This window comes from Neopelma chrysocephalum, unplaced genomic scaffold (genome assembly GCF_003984885.1).
Source record: "Neopelma chrysocephalum unplaced genomic scaffold, ASM398488v2 Primary Assembly neopelma1_59, whole genome shotgun sequence".
NCBI lineage: Eukaryota > Metazoa > Chordata > Aves > Passeriformes > Pipridae > Neopelma > Neopelma chrysocephalum.
Window position 1 is genome coordinate 1910692 of NW_020897714.1, and position 17312 is coordinate 1928003.

The 17312-nt window shown below is 39.0% G+C and overlaps 1 protein-coding gene and 1 long non-coding RNA gene across 3 annotated transcripts in view; one reads left to right on the plus strand and one right to left on the minus strand.

Moving 5' to 3' along the window:
* Positions 1-317: 317 nt before the first annotated feature.
* LOC113965809 lies at positions 318-17197 on the minus strand. 2 transcript variants are annotated; one of them, XR_003533644.1, is made up of 3 exons: positions 17072-17197; positions 3822-3860; positions 318-327 (listed from the first exon to the last, which is right to left on the minus strand). It is a non-coding gene; the product is annotated as an uncharacterized LOC113965809 (long non-coding RNA). The 2 variants fall into 2 exon arrangements; XR_003533643.1 differs by lacking the exon at positions 318-327 and adding an exon at positions 6166-6247.
* FRS2 (fibroblast growth factor receptor substrate 2) overlaps positions 16768-17312 on the plus strand; it is a 52922-nt gene continuing 52377 nt past the window's right edge. Inside the window, exon 1 of the mRNA XM_027679685.1 lies at positions 16768-16790. The gene's annotated coding sequence lies outside the window, so the exon portion shown is untranslated. The remainder of the gene's footprint in view (positions 16791-17312) is intronic.

Below are 17312 nucleotides of genomic sequence, written 5' to 3' on the forward strand. Positions count from 1 at the left end.
TGCTGAGACTGACTTCAGACTGTGGTTTCATCCTGAGTTAAAATTGTGAAACAAATGTACTTAAATCTTGCTTTGCAAAGGAGGGGAAAAAACTCTCACTGTGCTGTAGGTATACTTTAATATCGCTGAATTGCACAGTAATTTGTTCTATTTTTTACACTGAAGCTTTAGTCTCCACTTGAAGTAACCCTTTGGTAGGTAAAGATAAAACATGGTTTATCTCAGCAGTAAGCATGGTTTACATGCTTACTGTTATGAATTTTAGCAATGAAGAATGTTTACTTCAGGCATCAAATATACTAAAGTAGTAATGTCATTGCTCTTCCACTATTAAGACTTGAGGGTTTTAAGTGTTTCAGCTAAGACAAATTAATACTCATCACAATAATTTCAGACACTGACTGGTTACTCACTACCCAGTGTTATGTATCACTAGTCCTTTTCTTACCCAGCTCCATCTCGTGTAATTTAGTCCTTTCCTTTGGGTTTGGCACACGGTAGTTTACACTAAGACTGTGAAGTTGTATAAGGCTGTTGCCCAGGAGGTTTCCCATGAAGAGTGCCATTATCTGACAGGAGATGTGTAGATACAGTTAAGTCAAAGATTTACTTGAGAATTTTTGCAGTTAGTAGAGATGGGACTAGAAGGACTAGAAAGACTAGAAGGAATATTAAGTCACCCTCCTCGTTTTCTTTCTAGACAGGTGCTGGTAATAACACCAACTCTTTGCTGTTTATGCATTTAATTCATAATATACCAGTGTTTGTTTACTTCTTAATGAGGATACAGATTTAAGAGAATTTCAGGTTGTTTTCACACATAAGGTTGTTTTACAAACACCAGGTGGCAGGTATGTCCAAAATATTCTCCAGTCCCAACAGCAGTTTAATTATTAGGATTTTGGAAGATCTGTAATATCTTTGGTTGATTTCATTTTCTTTGAGATTTGATCATCCGATAAGACAACTTGTATTTGCTTCTGTAGAGATGACCAAATTATCTCTTGCATGTTATGAAACTGTTTGGCAGCCTTGTCAACAAATCAAGTGTGATGTACCAGAAGCACAAAAAAAGTGTTTGTTTACAAATTTTGTTCATTTGTCAAGAAAAGCAGCTTTCAAAATGCAAATCTTAGGGGTTGTTTTTAGATTTGTTTGTTGTGTTTGTTTTTTTGTTTTTTCTTTTTCGGGCCAAGATTGCATGACAATAACATAACTTAGGCAGTCTACTGGACTGCATACTTTGCTTGCACTCAATTGCTTGTACTTCAATTGCAGGTCCAAAATGGCAAGATTTTCCACAAGTAAAAGAAATTAATCTTTTAAACTTAACGTTAATAAAGGCAATAAGCTTCTTTGACTAATTAATGCTTAATGAATACTATGAATGAAACTTTGGCTTCCAAGTGTGTTGAAACTTCTAATTTTCCTGAATATAGCAGGGCAGAACAGCTACAGTAAGGAAAAGAGAATTAGGATGGTAGAAAAGAATAGCAACAATGAAAGATTCCTGTTATATATGATATATTTGGCTGGGATTTATTTAACATTGATTTATGATATATTTATACTATTTCCATTTTAAAATATTTTAAGCTAGACCAGGAAATCATGCAAGTTTCTAGTGAAACAGTCTTGCCTATGCAATAGCCAGTAAACATCCAAAATTAAAATTTACATTTAGATTTTTGTAGGAAAACCCTCAAGAATGCCAGGTGATTAGGCCATAAAAAGAAGTCATTAGCATTGCAATATGCAGTATTTGTCCTACTACCCCCCTAATAATTACTACTTTGTAAGATGTTCATTTGTTAAAGGAGAGGCTGGCCCTTCCTAATCCCACAGTTGTTGGGAATTCTGTACTTTAGGACAGAAACAAATTTCACCTGATCTACTGGCTTCTGCTTTTCTAATACTTTCACCTGAAGTGTTCAACATCTTTTTTTCTTCAATGTCTTACTTCTGCAACGTCTGGCAGATTTCATGTTTTTTTCAGGCTACAAATCAGCTTTATTTCAAATAGCACATTTTATTTAACCTCTGATCTAGAATGTTTATAAAATGCATGGGTTTTATTTTAACAGGCTTTTAAGTTTCTCAGTGAAACATTCTGTTATCTTTCTTCTTAGGATCAAGAAACAGGACATATGACTAAGAAAGGTCTTCCTCACCCGCTGAATTAAGCAGACAGAATTGCACCTCAGTTTAAATTACTCCAAACAATAGATTGTAGAATCATTTCACAGTTAAATCATAGTTTCTAAGCTTGCATCTTTAAGCACTACCATGCTGGGTAAATATAAGTATTTAAAGTGGGTTAAACCAACAAGGTTTATGTCTCTCTGCATGTAACAAGAGTGACTACTTTTGGACTCAAAATTTGGAGAATGAATAGTGCTGCACCACTATATTGTTCCATGCACTAAGTCTGTTGAATGTAGCAGGACCTGCATGAGGCAACAATTAATCCAGGTAATTTTTGTTTTAATCACTGTCCTGATTAAAGTGATAACTGTGTCCCACCTAAAGCTCCATTCAGGTCCTAAGCCACCTGAACTCTGAGTAGGTGATAAGGAGAATGTTGAGAAGTTAGGTTTGAGGAGCTTGCATTTAACTTTTGGTGTTATTTCCTGGTTTCTGTATGGAAGTTTATGCAGTAGTTGAAGCATTTTCTTGGTAAGCTAAATATTCCCAAGGAAAACTAAACCTGCATCACACAGTTTTAGAAGTTCTTAACCATGAGATCATGAGAGTATTCCAGCGCTGCTGCCCACAGTGAGCTGTGACAGTCAGCTCTGCGACTTCTCTAGGACTGGATAGGGAACAGGTGAAGGAAAACTATAACCTCAGTTAGCGATTAGGGCATTGGAAAAAACAAATGGAGTGCTTTTTATCAAGCTGAATAAATTCACCATCTCAGAAAAGGGTTACATCCTTAGTAAATAAAATGTCTAAATTAGATGAAATTTTTCCCATTACCTTCAGAAGTTACACAACTTTTTAGTGATTGTAGAATAAATGTATATATTGGACAAATTAGAACTGATTTTTTTCCTTCTTGCTACAGGTTAAGCAGGATTAAACCAGACAGACTGAATTCCAGCACCCTACTACATAGTGTTTAAAGTGATCAAAGCATCCACTGCTTTGCAAAGCTTTGCAGTTGCTCTGAATCTTCCTTTTATAGTCCTTATCAGCAACAGCCAGGAGTTGCAGTGTTAGATGAGCATGGGCATTGCCCTGGATTATGACTAAACATTGTCGGCAATATCAGAGGGCAAAACTGATTTGATATGCACTCAACTGCCAGGCCTGCAGGTCACCATGCTCCTCTCAGGTAGTAGTTTTTAGTCTTGGAGCATCTCATCATTGATCAGTCTGCTAGTCCTGTGTCCTGATAGATTCATTCTACATTATTTAACAATCAGGAGTCTACAATTTCAAATAGCAAACACAGCCTAGATGAATTTAAAATAAACTGTGTTTTGAGTTTTGCATATTTTTTATCAATAAACAAGAAATGAGTCCTTGTGCATTTGCTGAGAATAGAGAAGATATATTTCTAAGACTGCAATTTCTTTCTAGTATCCTTTTCCCACTCCAGAATAAAAGGCAGAAACAAAGTAATTACTTTTTTTGAACAGGCTGGCACAGTATGAGTATTTTAAAATGGATATGCAGTAAAACTTTTCATGGATTCATTGTTTGAAAAGAGCTTCCTCATATTTTAATCTGATCTCATGTGGTACTAAATGCTTGCAAGTGCCCTGCCTCTGCATTTGGAGCTGGAAATGCTCAGTACTTCACTAAATAGACCTTACCTTCAATCCTTGTGAAGTGAGTGGGTTTCCATCAGACCTCTGGTGAATGAAGAAACCACATTTTAATAGTTGAAGGGTCACTTAGTAATGTTTTATATTTCTTGATAGTTAAGACTTTACAGCATTTCTTTACAGGTATTAAGCTAAGGCTTTTGGACATCTGAAAATATCCTATGCATAAATTTAAACAAACCCCTTCTTCAATTTGTCACCTAGCCATTGCTACTGCATGCCCTCTTGTTGACTTTGCAGTAAAATTATTTTCTTGTTGCACATTTTGTACATTTGCCCAAAGATTTGCCCTTCATAAGTTCCATCACTCTCCTCAGTTCTATGCTACAGCTCCTTCAGCACTCAAAAAAGACTAGAGAGAAATGATCTGTAAGACATAAAGCAACTTATAACTTTTTTCTGCTGCTGTTATTTCCTGAGCTTTATTTGACACTGATGCTGTAGAGTGCAAACTTCAGTCTTACCTAAATCTAGAGACAGTTTGTGTGACAACTCTGAATATATTTTGTGATAATCTAACAGCTGTCCACATTCAAGCATGTTGAACTTGGTTAGTGGCCAATATATACCCATGTGACTTCTCTGTGGTCTTGTGTAAAAATAACCCAAAAAACCAAAACCCCATGGCTGAACCTCTATCATAGTGTCCCTCATACAAAAAAAAAATTTGCTGTATCTACTGTATTTTAATAATAATAACAACATTTTGTAAATGCCATCTAATGCTAAATCATTGATGTTTTGCATCAGATGCTTGTTACCATTACAGCTTTGGTTGGAATTTCTGTCTAAAAAACCCCACTACCACATAAATCAACTCAGGTACTTGGGTTCATTCTGATCTCTTTACTGCTCCATAGTCATACTTGTTTTTTTGAGAACTGACTGTGGTTTACTCTACTTGGATTAGAATTGCATCCAAAGTAACTTCAGTAAAGACACTTTGTAATTGTGAAGCAGAACTGGATTTGAAATAACATTCTCATGATCAAAGATTCCAAGAAGCTTTTGTAGTAATTGGAGAATAACAACTATATAAAATGTGTTTGCTTCTCATATTTAAATGAAGCATAAAGATAAAATGCATGAGGCATATTAAATGAACACACAGATACTTAATCTGATAAGACCAAAGCAATTGAGTGGGATTTTAATTTAGGCATTTGACTAACTTTGTAAAAAAAAAAAAAAGTTTTTGAAGTAATGCTGGCTTTGTTCCATAATATCTGAGAGGTTCACTCAGTTGTGGATTGCTCCACTGGGCTATTCCCTTCCCTGACGATATATTATTATTTATATTGTATCCTGAGAATACTGCACATGTAAAATGCACAGGCAGAGTTCCAGGCCTGAAGGCCTGCAATCTGAACAGGCAATATAGGATGGGTGGTATAATAAATTGCAGTTCTTTACTTCCACTGTAAGCAATGTCTTTCAGCTCCAAAATTATAGCCTTCATCCACTTTGATTTGAAGAAGTACTCAGTACAGTTCTCATCCTGTGGCAACACAACTCATTCAGACTATAGCGGATAAGCGAAACAACTGCTGTCTATGGGTTTCACCATCTTTAACAAACTAGACTAATTTAAAAAAATTAGTATTCCAGGAAGTACTTGCAATGGTTCTTATGATTTTGAAAAAGGAGAGTTGGAAATAAGACTTGAGCATAATTTTTCTGAAAATCTCCCATTAGCAGCAAAAAGGCTTTGATGTGAGGTATGGAGTGGGTATGCAGTTGTTTGGTACAGAACTAAGTAGCCTTAGGAAGAAAGCTTAAGAATAAAATCTCTAAGCATCTTGCTTCATTACTTTGAGAAAATAGGCCTGTAGCTGCCATTTTTGAATGCAGAACAAAACCCCCAAATACTTCAGGCTGCTTCACAGAAGTTTGCACTGACAAGTGGGTCTTATTTAAGACCAGGATACCCAGCCTGCCCTGAGCTCTGACACAAACAACAACTATTTGAACATCTCAGGAAAGGCCAAGACTACGACAGAGAGAAGGAAAAAAACATCAATCATCTATGGTCCACAGTTACCAGTTTGGTTCTTCTGCCATAATGAAGCTCTTTGCCATGAGGAGACTGAAGCTTTCTTAGCAGTGGAATGAACTTCCCCAAGTCAGACTCATAAACTTCAGCGTTTCTCACTTCACCTTGAAGGTCTGTTTCGTTGGGTTTCTTTAGTGTAAACACAAGCCATTTTTTTAAAATGCTTCATTAAAGCAAAAACTGTCTTGTCATCTTTCCCTCATCCTGCTAAGAAGCAATATGGAATAACAAATGCATTTGAGACAAATCTCTCTCTATAATAGAGTTAGATAGTCCTACTTGAATCAAACTGCTTTGGGAAAAATTCTATGAGCAGCACTTCCTTGGTCTCCATCCTTCAGACTCTTCCCCATACTTGTTTCTGTGTGAGGGAATAATGTTGATATATATTTTGATTTTGTCTCTAAATTGGCTTAAAATATATGCTATTATATGCTACTGAAGGGAAATCTAATTATTTCTGCTTAAAATAATTGTTGCTTAAAACACAAAAAATCTGCTTTTATTTCCCTTGTTTCAAACAATTATGTAGTTTGCTTCTACTGGCTTTATGTGTGAATTCAGGCAGTCCTGAAAGTGAGAAATAATATACTGGATGCAAAATGAGGCAGTGTAAAAGCAGCTTTACATTCTATTACCAATAATTCTGCTTTGCCATATTTCATCTTTTCTTCTTCTATGCCTCTTCTGAGAGAACATGCCCAAAGTTATCTCACAGACTTGTGTTGGCTGTCTCAGCTGTAACTTCAAAAGTTATTTTTTCAAGGGTTGGAGTGCTTGCTCATTTTGGATGGCCTGTTACCCTCACTTGGTGGTTTCTGCCCACATGGTAATAAAGTTCTTGCTTTCCTGAAGAAGTCCATTCCTTATATACTGGGGAAAAAAACCCCAAAACCTGGCATTTATGCTTTTCTTCCCTTAAAACGCCAGGTTATGATCAGTACTTCAGCAGCAGCTTCATAAACTGAGCCTTCCCCCAAGCAACAGTGAGACCCTTCAAGAAGAGGGTAGATGGTATCTTTCGCAGTCCTTCCTTCAATTTTCATCTGTCTGTATAAATCACAATGCTCAGTTATCCACTCATTTCCAGATGTGATTTTGGAGTACGAGGGACAAAGGCATACGAACGAAGGAGAGCAAAGCCTGCTCTACCAGTGTTCAGAACAGCTGATCTTGCACTTTCTTTGACCACTACTTTCACTAACAAACTATGATTAAGAGGCAGAAGAGTAATCCTGCCAGTGTGAGCTTGGGTTCCCTCTGCAGATTTACTGATGAGTAGGCAGAGTTGTTTTGGAAGACAGAGAGTGTGTTTTACTGTTTTTCAACATGACAATTTGACTTCTTCAGAGAAGCTTTCATTTCTTGCATGAAGTAATATATCCACCCCACAGAAACTGCACAACATCACCTGAGTCCAATTTATTTCACTATTTACACCGAAGTTAATATGAAGTAATGTATTTTATCTTTTCTACTCTAGATAGGAAAACCACTGGATTAAAACAAACACCATTATATCTGATTTTGCTAAATCAGGTCTATCACTGGTAGGGGAAAAATCCAGGTTGCAATTTTAAATGTTCCTTTAAACATTCTTCCTGATCATACCCAAAGGCAATTTTCTGGAAAAAGACAGGGTATCACTCTCATTGCACAGTAACTCTGTGTAAGAGAAAGGAGTTTCAGAAAGGCAGAGGTAACACTGGTATGTAATGTAGATTAGAATTTGACATTGAAAACCATTTCCCAAAGACAATTCATTTATTCTGCCAACTACAGTGTCCCTTAGTTATGCAAATGACCAAGTAGAGCAGCAATTATCTGCCTGTGATGGATGCAAGCTTTTCCACTACTGCTAACTTACATTTTTGAGAAGGTACCTGCTGCGCCTGTAGGCACCAGGTCTCCTCAGAGTCATTTTAATAATCTTTGTGCATGAAAAAGAAGTTTATTTAAATGTAGTCCTGGAACCTGGAATGATTAATTCATCCATTCATGAAAAGCATTCTGTAAGCTGATGGCAAAATACGTACAGGAACAGCCGTTCTAGTAAAAGTTTACATCGATTTGCTATTTTTCTTCCCTCAGTGTCTCAGATCTTATATGTTGCCATGCTATCACCAGACTTTCTGCTGCCGCCATGCTTTTCCTGACTGGAAACCACAGCAGGACATATTCTTGCAAGAATGCAGCCCCAAGGAAAAAGTAGTGTTATTTTTAACATTTTCTCTCTAGTAGTCACCATTCATCACTTACAACATATACTGTGAAAAGACTGAGAAAACCATTGATTGATTTAAATCCGCCTTAATTTTTGACTAAAGGCAAAAACTTCACACACTGGTGCTTAATCATACTTCGCATCATGTACAAGCATGCAGTTTTCCATACAAATTCCATAAGGTGTTTAATCTGCTATTGCAAAAATACTTATTTGCATACAATCACACCCTGCTGTGGTTTTAAATGTTTTCTGAGAATACATTTTGAAACTATTATCTTAACCTCACTGCCTTTCTACCCACATACAGACTAACAGACATGCAAACCCTTTAATTTTTATTCAGGCCTGACTGTAATTAAGTTGAAGTGCATTTGTTCTTTAAAACTATAGGACTCAGCTTATTCCATAAGTATTGCTGGTGAATACACTTTTGTTAAGTTGCTGGGCTATAGGCAGGGTCTTCAGCTTACAAATAAAAGTTCTTATTACAGGAGAAAACAGTGATGGGCAGTTATGGGTGTTTCTGTTTGTTCATGCCATGCGTGCCAGATGTTGAACAGAAGCACAAACAACACTATCTTATCTTTCAAAAATCTTAACCCAAGTACTAAGAAGCACCGACCCTAGTTAGAGACATCAGGGTGAAGAATATCTTATCACTGACTTTCTTGTTGCAGACAGGTTTGATACAGATGCAGAGAATACGTACCTGCACAATCACATCATGTGACATGGCAGCACATGCTATACTAGGTATACTCTTCCCCATCATTCACCATCTGACGAATGAATTATATGTCATTTGTTTAAAGAAGACATTGGAAGTAATAAACGCAAAAACTGTAAGCATGGATGACAGTACCATTTACTGACTCCTGCTATAGCTGCACCCTGACAACTCCTCTTCTTGACATATTTTTACAAAATATGTTAATGACTACTGTCAAACCACTGGACAGAAAATACCATAGCTGACTCTTGCTTGCTTTATGCCAAATCCAAAGTGTCTTTATCCCCACTATGTTCTTGCATTGAGTTTTAATATGTAATAGTTAACACAGACCAAATATATTCCACTTCTGTCATCAATATGCCATATGAAATAATGTACAGTTGGGGCACAAGCATGTGGTAAGAACCCACCTTAAGAAGCCAGAAACATGTGGGTTGCAATGGGCCTCAGGAAGACACCTAGGACAGCCTACGGCTCAAAGTGGGGCCAGTCAGTGCAGATTGCTCAGGACCATGTCTAGTCAAGCTTAGAGTATCTCCCTGGAAGGAGGGAGCACCTCTTTGGGCAACTTCTTACAATATTTGACTACCTTCACGATAGAAAGAAAGACAGAAGGAGAGAGAGAGAGAGACTGAAAGAAAGCAATTTCTGTACCTAAGCAGAATTTATCATGTTTTAACATTTGTCCATTCCCTCTCAGCCTGTCACTGTGCACCTCTAAGAAGAATCTGGCTTGGTTTTCCATGCAAACAACAGCAGTAAGGTCTTCCCTTATCCACCTCCTTGAGGCTGAACAATATCAGTTCTCTCTGTCTTCTCCAATACACCATTTTTCCAGAACCCTGACCGTCTTGGTGTCTCTCTCCTATACTAGCTGCAAAATGGCCATACTGTATCAGACTACACAAGTATCTCTAACTCACTTTTGAATGTAATGACCAGGACTAAAGAGTCAGGAAGAGAGTATAAAGAACAGGTTGGGTATAGAGCAATCCTTCTCGATATATATTCACTTTGCAGTAAATCATTGACTAGGGAAAAGTAGAACCAAAGGCCACTGTATTCCATTCAACTTACTAGCTGCCAATACACTGCTTCCCTTTTGAGTTTATTTCCTTTTTGAAAGTAATTGACAGTTTTAGCTTCCACAATTCTGGAAGCAGTGAGCTTCAGTTTTGCAACATCTGAAAAAAAAGACTACTTTTTGGTTGTTTTAAACCTACTCTCCGTTATTTCTCTTGTATGCCCACTTAACTGGAAAAAGTGAATGAGAGCTCCTTACTTTCCCTCCATAAGACACCATTTTATACAATTCAATCATCTTCCCTCAGTTGCCCAAGCATTGTCACTTTTTTCTTTTTCAAACTGAAAAGTCCAAGTCTTGGTAGTCATGTTTTAAACAGAAGCAATTCTCTATGTTTTTTATTCTTTTCTACCTTTACCTTCTTTCTGACCTGGAAAAACAGAGCTTAACACTATTCTCTAGATGTGGCCATACCACCAGTATACACAAAGCTGTCACAACATTTTCTGCTCCATTCTGTCTTTCTTTTTTAATAATTCCTGGTGGTTTTGAGTTGGAACTGAATTACCTATAGAGACTCTAAGAATTCATTCCTCAGCAATAACAGCATACACAGAACTTACCACTAGGCACATATAATTAAGATTGATCTTGCCTGTATCCATTACTTCACGGTTATTGAGACTGAATTTCCACTTCTAGTTTAACACCCATGCTGTTCAGCACAACAAGATCCTTTTGAAACTCTTTGCTGTCATAGGGCACTACTGCACAGAATTTTGCATCAGCAGCAAACTGTGCTGCTTTCTTTACTCAGTCTCTTTCCAAGACCGTTTCTGAGTATGCTAACTAGTGCAGGTCCCAGCATGAATCCCTGCGGGAGTCCAATCTAACTCTCCCACAGTGTAAAAAATGAGTATTTATTGCTATCCGCTTAACCCTTCTCTTTCAGCTAGTTACTAATTCATGAGACACGCTTCCTCCCTAACCTATGACAGTTAATGTTATTTAGCAGTACTGTCAAGGGACTGTGCCAAAGGCTCTTTTGAAATCACTACAATGAATGTATCACCCTGGTTTATCAATTTGTTGATTTCAGCAAAGAACTTCATAATTATGACAAAGCTTCTCTATCTACAAAAATCCATATTGATTTTTCCGCAGTCTGATGTATTTGTCTGTATGCTGAAGCCTCACCCCCGCTCTGTCACTGATTTGCTTGTGTAACCTGAAACAAGTCTCTCACCAAAAAGAGGACTCAGATGCGGAAAATGAACACTTGTGAGCCTTCAATCCAAAATTACTGTCTTAAAAATTCTCATGCAGTTGCTTTCCAGCTATGGAGCTGCCTACATTCCACAAATTCTTATTTCAGTAAGGTTCCTGAAACATCTCTGACCGCTTTCACATGTACCTCCCAGCAAGTAAATTCTACTCCTAAAAGTCCATCCCAGACAGTCAATAAAACAATTTCAGTGGATAGGATTAACGAAGCTGTAATAACTGTATGATGGTTATAGCACACCCCAAGTGTGCGGGGAAAATATTAATTTATAAGTTCACACACTGAAGATGAAATGAAACCCAGGTCCCCCACATGCTGAATTTTGGGGTTTTTAACCACTGAATTATAAGAAAAGGACAGGCTGGTTTCTCCTAGTCTTAAATATTCATCTCCTGTATAAAGGGGGCCCCCTTAGGCATCTAACAAAAAAGAGTTCACCGGCATGCATTCCAGGTAGAGGAGGCAGCTCCTTCCAACTCTGTTAGTTCTGAGGATGTTGAGAGACACACTTTAAAGTTTTGCAGCTGTACTTGCCTGCCTGTTCTGCCTCTGCAGTGAAACACCTCTCATATAGCTGTGTTGGCGAAATGGACTATTTGTCAGCACCCTGGTTATGAACTCACAATGTGGACTTAACTGAACATTCCCAAATTAGCACTGTTGTGGCTGAGGTAAAGGTGCATAGTCCACCTGCAAGTTTTCCAATAGCAGTCGTAATAGCGACTCATAGGACACAACTGACACAAGGCTAGCATCCAACAAGATTATTTAGCACTAACCTTTAGTCACTGCGACTTCAGTCATATAAATGTCATTTCACAGTGAGAAGTTTAGCCAGCTTCTTTTTCAGAGTGGATCCCAAATGATCCCATTCCTCCACTTCCTTCTGCCATGCACCATATAGGAAACCTGGACAGAGAACTAGTTGTGATTGACTTCACCCACCACCAAGGTTCTCCAGTGTTAACTGCCACAAATACAAGCAGTGTGGTATTGCTCGTATATACCTCCACACTTCCTTGGAAATAAAATGAAACTACATTTCTTGTCTTGAAAAAGAAGCACAGAAAAAATTCCACTAATGCTAATGAAGTATTAACTAACACAATGACAAATGACCTAAGAATACCTAAGTAGTTTTTCACTAAATGAATAAATGAATAAGGCAAAGGGCACTTGCTGCATGCAGAGATTTAAAATAACCAGCTGTTTTCTTCTGTGAGAGGTATCTGTTCTGTGTCCTGAATGCAAAAATAGAAAAATGGTAGGCTATGATAGGCTACTTAATTCTATCATACTTGGTGCCCACAAGGGAGTCAAAACCACAGCTGCACAAGCTGCCCAATATTTAAGTTTGCTACTGTGACAATGCTCTTCGAACACTGTTTTGTACATAGTACATAGTCAAGTGTGCACAGTTCCAAAGCCCTGAAACTCTGAAATACAAAGGAGTGAAGTAAGGTCATAGCAGCAGTCTTCCCTTGGAAAAGAAATGCTGTCAGCTGAAGTCAGATCTTGAATGTTACTGCAACACACTGTATTTTTTTGCATTTAATTAGATTTATGACCCACTTGGTTATTACAGGCTAGCTGGAAACAGACGTGTGTACATTCTACAGTCAACACACAGATGCTCCTCCAGGGAAACAATCATTAAGAAGTTACAGGAATTGCATGCAACAGCCTTTGTTAGGAAAATGAAACCAGCTCAATTTGGTTACGTAGAACATTCATTTGTGAGAAGAACTGAATGCGTATATATACTTGTGAGGCCCAAAAAGCAGCTTCACTTGCAATGATGTTTTTCAGGCTTTGAATATTCAGATGGTAAAGCACCAAATATCTAACATCTCGAAGAGTAAATTACAGTATCTCAGATAGCAAGCTCAGTCTAAAATAAGGTCAGAAAAAAACCCTAAGTTTAAAATTATTGTATTATCTTTAAAAGTCTACCAACTGACTGTCACAATAAGTACCCTGTCTTCCATGGAATATTACTTGAAGCTCACAGATGCTCTAACAGTATTAGTGGTGTATTTGTATAAGGAAGACAATTTATACAACTGAAGAAAAACAAATTACAATACAAATAGCCATCTGAAGAATTCCTGAATGACCAGGTCTGCTTAACCTTTTTCTGGCTACCATAGGAATAAGAGCAGAAAGTCTGTCATCTTCCAGCAATCATTTCAGGAAAAAAAATCACTATGTGAATTAAAATGTCCAGCTGCAAAACACATTTATGTACTATTGGATTTGAACTTTTTTTCCACTTTCAACTGAAATCACAACTAACGATGACAATACTCAATGAAGCAGTGAACTGGTTATAATGATTAGCTTAGTCTTGCACTTCTTCTGAAAAAAATACTATTAACTGTGTTGGGGAGGTGTGCTTTCTTAAGTGCAGGATCAGGCTATAAGTAGCTGCTGTATGGCCCTTACTGTATGCAAGAGTTTGGTTGTGAAAACAAAAATTTCTTGATCTGATACACAAAGTGTTATTCTACTTTTGTCACACGAGGAGACACAGAATGTAACATGACTGGATTGACACTCCCTTCCATGAAGAACTTCCTCCTGATGTCCAATCTGAACCTTCCCTAGTGCACCTTGAGGCCATTTCCTCTTGTCCTGTTGCTGGTTGCCTGGGAGAAGAGCCAACCCCCACCTGGCTACAACCTTCTCTCAGGTAGTTGCAAAGCATGATAAGGTCACCCCTGAGCCTCCTTTTCTCCAGTTTAAACAACCCCATCTCTCTCAGCTGTTCCTCATAGGGCTCGTGCTCCAGAACCTTCACCAGCTTCATTGCCCTTCCCAGGACACGTTTCAGCACCTCAATGTCTTTCTTGTAGTGAGGGGCCCAAAACTGGACACAGGACTCAAGGTGTGGCCTCACCAGTGCTGAGTACAGGGGAAAAATCTGCTGTTAAAATGTTGTATGTGACCGGACTGCACTCTTGCTTACAGAATTGAATACTGCCTAAATCAACATAGGTCATAGGCAAAAGCACTTCACCTGAAGACTTCAAATTTCATGATAAAACCCACCACAACATGTTAGTATCATCTTGTGAGAATCCAGAAACTGGAACAATAAGGGTCAATGAACCAACACGGAAATAGATTACGACAGTGCAATGAGCATTTCTGGAAACAGGAGCTACATTATATCTAATGCAGTTGAATTTTACTTCATCTTCAAAGACTAAGAATCTTTCCAAAATATTTATATGACCTAATTTTTAAATAAAAAGGAGGTGTTAAACCCTGAAAATTTTCATTTGGGGTGAAAGTTTAATTATTAATAAAGGAGAAAATTCTAAAGAGTACTAAAATTTAAAATGACCATTCAACTTGGTAAATCAGTTATGAATCAAGAGAATGATGAAATGCATGATTACTTCTGTTGCCTCAAAAAGCCATGCATTTAGCACACCTAGTAGCCACTGTAAAAGACCATATAAAAATGCTCAAGCAAACAAAGTGAAAGGTTTAGTTACTAAAATAATAATTTTACAAATTTTAGCTATGGGCTAACCACTTATGGAAAAGCTTTAAAAGTAGCAGCAGCATCTAATTTCTAAAAAGAGAGAATGTGAGCCATAGTGAAACAACAGAGGAAGCCTTTGACTTCAAAGTTGATGTAAAGAAAATTTAGCAAGATCCAAAAGATGCCACCAAAGGACTTCAAGTGATATAAGTTCATAATTTGCAGAAGTCTGTAAGCAGCCGTGCAATCTTTGAAAGTCTAGTAAGTGATGTGGGATCTGAAGGCAGCTGTGATAGTCTCAGTTTGGGATGACAGAAATGATTGTACTTACGAGCAGCAACCAGTATGTCACAGATCCAAAACATCTACAAAGTGAGAAAGAGAAGGAACAACAATGTGACAGTTAGAAATTCTCAGCAGGAATGCAACACAGCAAGGTCTTAAGAAGCCAGAAAATCACCTGGAGAAAGATACATAACAGCCACAAAACGCAGCAGAGTTCCAGTATCTAAATACTGAATTGTCTGTCAGTAAATCTGGGTAAGGTGGATAAGGTAACACTCAGGTAAGCAGTAAGGATGATCAATGTCACACATGAACAAAACCAGCATCTCATCTTTGATGAAGACATTGAACTTGACTGTGAGAGATGTTCTGCTGTCCAAATTTAACACAAGTCCTGACCTATAATTTAAGTGCAGCCATTCACATGAACTGGTGAAGGCATGGTGAAAGCTCAAGGGGGAGAAAAACAAATGACCCAGAAGAAGAGACATGTCAAAACTTTGTTCCTTGCTCATCCAGACACTACTGAAACGACTATAGAAAAATTGCAAGGTACCATACTTAGTTGAATGTGGACTCGCAGACTGGGATCAACAACTGATTTTGAACACACTTTAAGGCCAGCCCTGTGACCTGAAGGTCAAAAGGAATCCTGCAGATCTTTGTCTTAAGAGCAGCTTATTGTTTTGTAGCCCATCGGTGTATTACGTTTATGGGATATGAGCACATATGGTATGTTAGATGACAGAGTTTGCTACACAACTTCACCTATTATATGACTCAGCTGGAGGAAAATCCCATTTGCTCTGCTTTATCCATCCAGCTCTCTGAGTGCTGACTCACACGCACAGAAGCCAACAGCTGCAATGGTACAAATGCTAAACCACAGTTGTGCTCTCTCACAGAATCACAGAATATGCTGAGTTGGAAGGGATCCAAAAGAATCATCATGTCCAACTCCTGGCCCTGCACAGGACCATCCCCAAGAATCACACCATGTGCCTGAGAGCATTGTCCAAATGGTTCTTGAACTCTGTCAAGCTTGGTGCTGTGACCACTTCCCTGGGGAGCCTGTTCCAGTGCTCAACCACCCTCTGGGTGAAGAACGTTTTTCTAATATCCAACCTAAATCTCCCTGACACGACTTCAGGCCATTCCCTCAGGTTCTGTCACTGGTCACCACAGAGAAGACATCAGTGTCTGTCCCTCCTCTTCCCCTCAGGAGGAAGTTGTAGACTGCAATGAGGTCTCCCCTCAGTCTCCCAGTCTCCAGGCTGAAGAGAACAAGTGACCTCAGCCCCCTCTTCCTTCTAGATATTATCACCTTTCTAGCATGTACATCTGAAGAAAATCTCCGCACGGACTTCAGCTTTTCCAGCTCTCACAAAATCTATAGATTAAATGTATGATGGGGTAGTGGAGTACTGTTATCCGTTTGCTTCTGACACTTTCGCTACAAAGCAGGAACTGTCCAGGGAAGGGAAGAAAGTGAGCAACTCTGAGGGTAAGATTCTCCATTCTCCCTGTCATAAGATAACTGAAACACAGTCAAAACAGGAGTTGCACAACCCCTGAGAAAGTCAGATACATAGACAGACCTGTTCTGTGAAGCAATTCAGTGCAAGGCATTGTTTGGCAGAAAGGTCAGAAGTTAGATCAAGGCCAGAGAAGCTGAATAACAAGAGGAAAACATACGTAACATAATACGAGACAAAGCTGAGAGTTTTGTGCAGGCTGCCGGCTGCTCTAACCGTGAGCAATGTGTTTGTGTGTCGAGACAAAAACTACATATTCAAGATTAATTGTGGATCACAACGTTTTGGGCTGTAAACAGGGAACAGACACGGTGATGTGCAGGTAAGTGAACAACCGTGGGGGGTTTTTTTGCACTGGCTAACAGCAGTGTTAAGCATTTCCACAAACCTGCACAACACGCAGGTGTGGCGTCTCCTCCCGTTCTTGCTTCCCACATTAATTCTGCTGTATCTTTGTTTCTAATGTGCACCGTGCCCACCTCTGCTTTCCGTCGCACGTAGTGCAACCTCACGAACACAGCGCAGCTCCGACGGCTGTAAGTGAGGAGCTACCGTGGCAGTGTGTACAATAACAGAGGTGACACCGAGCACAACAAAACTTACATGGAACCAAGCCAATACGAGCCAACGCTTCCCAGAGCTGTGCGCGGAATCGCAGCTTTAATTCTTTATTTTCTTTTAACCTGAGGAAGCAGTAAGACTCGCTCCGTGGCCGCTTCCCTCCCCGCGGCCCCGGCGCCGCTCCCGGCGCAGCCCCCACGCCGGTGCCACCGCCCCGCCCGCCCCGCGGCTCCGCGGGCGCTGCCCCGGAAGGCGATCGCGCGGCGCTCCGGAAGCGGAGCCG